General features: G+C 43.6%; 1 pseudogene; it reads left to right on the forward strand.

Moving 5' to 3' along the window:
* Positions 1-639: 639 nt before the first annotated feature.
* LOC148534516 (5S ribosomal RNA) lies at positions 640-758 on the forward strand (annotated as a pseudogene).
* The last annotated feature ends 6,835 nt before the right edge of the window (positions 759-7,593 follow it).

Consider the following 7,593-nt stretch of genomic DNA (forward strand, 5'->3'; position numbering starts at 1 on the left):
TCCAAGAGCTATCTCCTATTTCCTCTCTGTTAATTTGAATTGGATATAACCTACTTCTGTGATATAGCTAGTTTCCCATGTATGGCTGCCAATTCTTATGTATCCTTTAGGATCTTCCTTATGTATCATGCGTTAGGATATTGAGGGTGCTTGTTACTCTGCCTTATTTGCAGCACAGACAGGGAATCTTTTGAGCATTTCCAGTTGAGGTAGATCTATTTACAGAGATTGTTTGATTATAGGGGAGTTATTTGGATAAGAATAGTTTCATGCAATCATCACAACTATATCTATATAATATTGATGTCATATGTCTATGTGATGATTGCTTCCAGCTTTTATGTACTTCATGTGTTTTGTCAGGCTCTGTTACTATGTAGAGTTCCTATTTATGCATACTTGGAACCGAGTAAAATTTGTGATAAGTTACCCATGTGATGTTTTCTATAAGTTACAATCTATACATGCTTATGCTATATATGTCAATTGATTGCATCACAAGTAAGGTATGCCTATGCATCACTTGTCTTGACAGCAACTAATTATCAATTGGACCTCTCTTTTGAGAATAGTCCTACATTTTATAATAGGCTCAGACCGTGTGTACAAGTGAATCCCCATATATTTTCAGTAGCGATGGTCTACAGTCATACTTCACTGATGATGCCCAAACCCGTCTGATCTTGGAAGCGATCCAGTGATAGGCTTGGTTAGTACTGATGTGGGGGACCACTCAAGAATACCAGGTTCTGTAGACAGATATTGTACTGTTTAATGGGGATCATGGGATCGCACACTGTGTAGCCTATATACCAATATCTATGGTATCTGTTGCATAATTTAATACTTAAGCATATTCATTGTAACCCATAATTGTATGTGTGGGGTACCTTGCAGGAATTGTCAATAATATTTTCGGCAACGATTTTATATGTACCTGATATGCATTTTATTATAATTATTAAAAGTTATATTTTATTATTAAGAATTCATACATAAGTGTGCCCCAAGAATAGCCTTACTTTTTCTCCTGTTAATCAATCTGTTATATTAGGCTGTGGGAGCACCACCAACACAAATTTGTGATGTATAAATTATTCATGGATATAGATGGTTGGTTATAGTAATTCTAGCAAGGGTTCTGTGCGGAATTCTCCCTGTTTACTGTTAACCATGCCAGAGAGGCAAGGTTCCCCTAATCTCCTCAGACACAATAAAACAAATTGTTTTTCAAAGCTTTTTATTTTTCACCAAGATGATGCAATTGATGACAAAGCAGAACAATTGGTTGATGAACCATTACTCAAGCATGCATAACTTCAGGAAAACTTGTTTCAATATATAAACAAATATATTACAATAAATATTACTGACCTTCATTATCTACCAACTCTTTAAGGATTTTGCTTTCATTCACATTAACTAAAAATTAGTTCTCTAATTTCTACAATAACAGACTCGTGACCTAAGAATTAAACTTTACACAGAAAGTCAGACTAGTCAAGAGTTTGTACTGTAATACAGTATGTCTAATAAGTTGGAAGTGACCCTCACTTTAGCTGTTCTGACCTGGGTCTCCAAGTTAAGAGGGTAATTCCATTCCCTATTGCAAGAGTATTACTCTTGTTATTCAGGTAATTAAAAAAATAAGCAACTTACTAATGAAGGCTGGAACTATTCGAGGTACTGATTCCTGCTGTCTCTACCTATATTAGCACAGGTAGTGTGAGTACGCTCTGTGCTGCTGCTGTCACTGCCTATTTCAGTCGGGAGGTACGGCTTTAAGCAGGTACCGGTTATACTGAATAATGCTTAACTAGGCTGAAGACCTTGAATGGAGTAAAGCCAGGTTTGTATAGGATGTAGTAGTACTACTGGAAGAGTTATGAAGACTCTAGAGGTATCTAAACTTGGCATCAATGAGGAAGTTGAGGGCAAAGAAAACACCAAATATATGAATACATAACTGTTGAGAACTATGCTATCTGATTATGATTAAGTGGCTCCTTCATAGCCTGTTTTACTTACAGTAGCATCTGTTTTTTTAGCGTCCTTCTCTAACTGACATACTGCATTGCTAGTTATATACAAAGCGGGTGCAGTGAGGATATAAAAGTCATTAATGGACCCACTGCTGCTGGTGTTAGGATACCCTCTTAGGATTTGTAGGAGTTTCCATTAATTACTACAGTTCTGCCGAGAATTCATCATAGGAAATCAGATTATAGGGGGAGATGTATCAAAGCTTGGAGAGAGATAAAGTGGAGAGCGATAAAGTACCAACCAATCAGCTCCTAACGGACAGGAGCAGATTGGTTGGTACTTTATCTATATTCACTTTATCTCTTTCCAAGCTTTGATAAATCTCACCCATAGTAAGTAGCAGCTTGGACAGGTCTCACTTTGTTGAAGAGGAGGTCTGGCTGAATTCCTCCGCCATGCACACTTTCAGCACTGACCCTTTCTCCTCAGATTTGGTCACTACACAGCTAAAGTAGTGACACCTCAGTCACACCCCACCTAGGCTGCTTCTGTTCACTGCTAACTTGAAGAGATGGGAAGACCTCTGTCACACACCAGGCTACACTACAGCTGCTTCTGTTAATGCCTTACAGTAATTGAGATACCTCTGTCCAACCCCTGGCTCTGCCCTGGCTGCTACTCACTGTCTTCTCAGATCTCCATGAGTACGCCACTCTTACTGAAGCACAGCCTAGAAGCACTCCAGCCTCTTCTCAGGTACCTCAAATACTAACTCAATGGTTGTTTCTACCTAATTTACAGTATATAATGTATAGGCTCGTGCCTCCCACTCTTCCTGTCACTGGCACGTGTTAGCACCTTGGATGATGTCTGCGTGGGTCTTCCTGCTAATGCTTTTGTACACCAGGCTCCTGAGTTACTGCATGAGCCTGGCTGCAGGTATTGCCTGCACAGCCCATTACAACCACTGCATTCCCGGGAGAAAGCAGCACTCCTGTACCAGGGCACTGATACAGGATATCTGGTGCTGCCTACACCCCAGGGGCAGACAGGAGCAGATTGGTTGGTACTTTATCTATATTCACTTTATCTCTTTCCAAGCTTTGATAAATCTCACCCATAGTAAGTAGCAGCTTGGACAGGTCTCACTTTGTTGAAGAGGAGGTCTGGCTGAATTCCTCCGCCATGCACACTTTCAGCACTGACCCTTTCTCCTCAGATTTGGTCACTACACAGCTAAAGTAGTGACACCTCAGTCACACCCCACCTAGGCTGCTTCTGTTCACTGCTAACTTGAAGAGATGGGAAGACCTCTGTCACATACCAGGCTACACTACAGCTGCTTCTGTTAATGCCTTACAGTAATTGAGATACCTCTGTCCAACCCCTGGCTCTGCCCTGGCTGCTACCCACTGTCTTCTCAGATCTCCATGAGTACGCCACTCTTACTGAAGCCCAGCCTAGAAGCACTCCAGCCTCTTCTCAGGTACCTCAAATACTAACTCAATGGTTGTTTCTACCTAATTTACAGTATATAATGTATAAGCTCGTGCCACCCACTCTTCCTGTCACTGGCATGTGTTAGCACCTTGGATGATGTCTGCGTGGGTCTTCCTGCTAACGCTTTTGTACACCAGGCTCCTGAGTTACTGCATGAGCCTGGCTGCAGGTATTGCCTGCACAGCCCATTACAACCACTGCATTCCTGGGAGAAAGCAGCACTCCTGTACCAGGGCACTGATACAGGATATCTGGTGCTGCCTACACCACAGGGGCGGATTGGGCCACCGGGACGCCGGGCCGTTTCCCTCTGGGCCGGCCACATTGTTCCCTTTAGGGGCTGCCACCGAGCCCACCCTTCATTCACCCCTATTTCACTACACCTGGCCGGGCTGCCGCGATCGGGCTCCGATCGGGCAGCGCACTGATGTAAACAAATAAAATGGTCGACGGGGGAGCTGCTGCGCATGCCCAGCAGCAGCTCCTCCCATAAGCCTTGCAGAGCACGTCAGTTACTACAGACGGCTATGCCTACAGCTCCTCAGCGGCCCGTCACCTCTCTGGCTCCTTCCCCGCAGTGCACATATAGGACCAGCCGCTTATAGCTCTGCCCTCTAACATTGGGTGGTAAGGGGGGGGGCAACGAGGGAGCCGCGACTGTGTTACAGCAGCGTGAGTGTGTGACTGATCCTGGTCCTTATAGCTCCGCCTTCTTCCATGTTGGGGTGGGGGGAGATAACCAGGGCCAGATTAACCATGGGCCGGATGGAGCTACAGCTCCAGGCCTCCACATAAAAATAGGCCCATTGTCATGACAAAATGATGTTGACTGGCCATCTGCTGTCCACACGGTCAGCCATAAATCATAAGCAGTAAAATTGTTAAAATTGTATTTCTATTTACCTCACAATATAAAGCATTTTTTTTCTTTTACATATTAGGGAGACATTTGGGCTGAGAGTATAGGGGGTGTAAACGCCCACAAGGCACTGGCCACACCCACACAGCACTGGTCACACCTCCTCTGCTTTTCATAAAAGGCCCTTGGTCATTTTCAGCTCCAGGCCCATGTGGCCCTCCATCCGGCCCTGGAGATAACAGGATGTACATACAGTATTGCAGAGATGGGACCAGGGGCGGATTGGGCCGCTGGGACGCCGGACCATTTCTCTCTGGGCCGGCCACATTGTTCCCTTTAGGGGCTGCCACCGAGCCCACCCTTCATTCACCCCTATTTCACTACACCTGGCAGGGGTGCCGCGATCGGGCTCCGATTGGGCAGCGCACTGATGTAAACAAATAAAATGGCCGACGGGGGAGCTGCTGCGCATGCCCAGCAGCAGCTCCTCCCATAAGCCTTGTGGAACACGTCAGTTACTACAGACGGCGATGCCTACAGCTCCTCAGCGGCCCGCCCCCTCTCCCGCTCCTTCCCCGCAGTGCACATATAGGACCCGGTGCTTATAGCTCTGCCCTCTACCAATGGGTGGTAAGGGGGGGGGCAACAAGGGAGCTGCGGCTGTGTTACAGCAGCGTGAGTATGTGACTGATCCCGGTCCTTATAGCTCCGCCTTCTTCCACGTTGGGGTGGGGGGAGATAACAGGATGTACATACAGTATTGCAGAGATGGTATACCCCCTATCCAAAACACACCCCACAAGACTGGTCACACCTCCCACATCACTAGCAACTTACCTGTGGCGCTGGAAACACACCCGCGGCACACAATAGGTCCTCTATAATTTTCAGCTCCAGGCCCACGTGGATCTTTATCTGGCACTGGTTAGCCTGTATACATAGTATGGGCCAGTCCCTTTAGTGGTCAGTGGCCGCCCAGCCAGCCGTTCAGTGACTTACCCTCCCCCGGGCCTCCACGCCCTGTCCAGTTGTGTGTGTGTGTATATATACAGTGTATATGTATGTATGTATATATATTTATATATATATATAATATTTATATATATATATATATATATATATATATATATATACATATGTGTGATATATATATATATATATATATATATATTACTTTTCATATATATAAATACTGTATATTATTTACATGGTAATTAGCAATATTTACTTTATATGCACATACTTTATATAATATTAATATATACAGTACAGAAGTGCATTGTCATGTATATATATATTTATTCTTTTTTAAAAAAAAATACAGATCCAAAACACAAAACCCAGAACCCAAAACACAGAAGGGTGGTTTTGGCAAAAACAATCCAGATCCAAAACACGAAGAAAGATCCAGATCCAAAACCAAAACGCAAAACACGAAAAGTAGCCGGTGCACACCCCTAATATATATATATATATATATATATATATATATATATTGTGATAGGATCACTGGTAAAGTGGTCTGTGGCAGGGACATTTATCCCAGATTCCTGTCCTATGTGTTTAAAATCCCCAGGAGAAAGTCTGCAGTGTAGCAGGCTTGAGTTTCGGCTTTTTGAAAAGCCGGTTTGGGACCTGGGGGTTGTGGGTGAGAGGAGAGGGAGGGCTCCACCCACGGCCACTCCAGGTTTTGGTTCTCGCAGCCTGGTAACAGGCTTGTTAGTTTTCCACCTGAGAGTGGCCAATAAAAGCCTAGTGTGTTTAGGGCTGATTGTCTCACCTGGGAGAGCAGACAGGGAGTTTGCTCAGAGACACTTGAAAACCTAACTGTGAGTGTTGTGCTGTGCCTTTTGTTGCTGGTGAGGGCATTAGGCCCTGCCAGGTTCTGGTAGTGAGGGAACTACCTGTGAAGTTAGTGCCCCGACAGGGCTAGGATTTACATTTATGTTTTCTCTATGTTTCTGACATTGTACAATAAAGACTGGCACCGACCAGCTTGTACTTGCATCCAGACTGGTGTGCTGCTTCCCTGCTGCTGTGTGTGTGTGTAAGGAAGGAGTCCTCTACCCAGGAGAGGGACCCCCTAACCTAACTGTGTTACAATATATATATGTGTGTGTGTATTTGTGTATATGTATAATATATAAATATATATTACATACCTTCTGTCCCCATTTCAGCAGGACAGTCAGACTTTTTGGACATTGTATCACTGTACCACTTGCAGGCCACAGTCGCACATGTGCCCGTCATCCGCATTGTGACGGGGCTGCCCCACAGCTCCCGAAGCTCTGGCCAAGCCTCCAGCATGACTAGAACAGAGACATGGGGTCTGATTCAGCAAGGATCGCAATTGCAAATGCTGCACGCAGGCAGCTTTGCAATTGTGATCCTTGTAGATATGGTAATGCAGCAGGAGGTATCACGCCTCCTGTGCATTACTTATCCAAGCTGCATTGTCCAACACTGCATCGGATAAACTGCGTAACATCGGCAGGGTACACCTCCCACATCACTAGCAACTTACCTGTGGCGCTGGAAACACACCCGCAGCACACAATAGGTCCTCTATAATTTTCAGCTCCAGGCCCACGTGGACCTTTATCTGGCACTGGTTAGCCTGTATACACAGTATGGGCCAGTCCCTTTAGTGGTCGGTGGCCACCCAGCCAGCCGTTCAGTGACTCCCCCTCCCCCGGGCCTCCACGCCCTGTCCAGTTGTGTGTGTGTATATATACAGTGTATATATATGTATGTATGTATATATATATTTATATATATATATATATATAATATTTATATATATAAATATATATATATATATATATTATACATATGTGTAATATATATATATTACTTTTCATATATACAAATACTGTATATTATGAATATGGTAATTATCAATATTTACTTTATATGCACATACTTACTTTATATAGTATTAATATATACAGTACAGTATTGCATTGTCATATATATATATATATATATATATATATATATATATATATATTAGGGGTGTGCACCGGCCACTTTTCGTGTTTTGGTTTTGGATCTGGATCTTTCTTCGTGTTTTGGATCTGGATTGGTTTTGCCAAAACCACCCTTCCTTGTTTTGGGTTCTGGGTTTTGTGTTTTGGATCTGTATTTTTTTGAAAAAAAGCATAAAAACAGCTAAAATCACAGAATTTGTAGGTTTTTCTGCTCCTATGCTATTATTAACCTCAATAACCTTAATTTCCACTCATTTC

Source organism: Taudactylus pleione, unplaced genomic scaffold (assembly GCF_031769625.1).
Source record: "Taudactylus pleione unplaced genomic scaffold, aTauple2 ptg000066l, whole genome shotgun sequence".
NCBI lineage: Eukaryota > Metazoa > Chordata > Amphibia > Anura > Myobatrachidae > Taudactylus > Taudactylus pleione.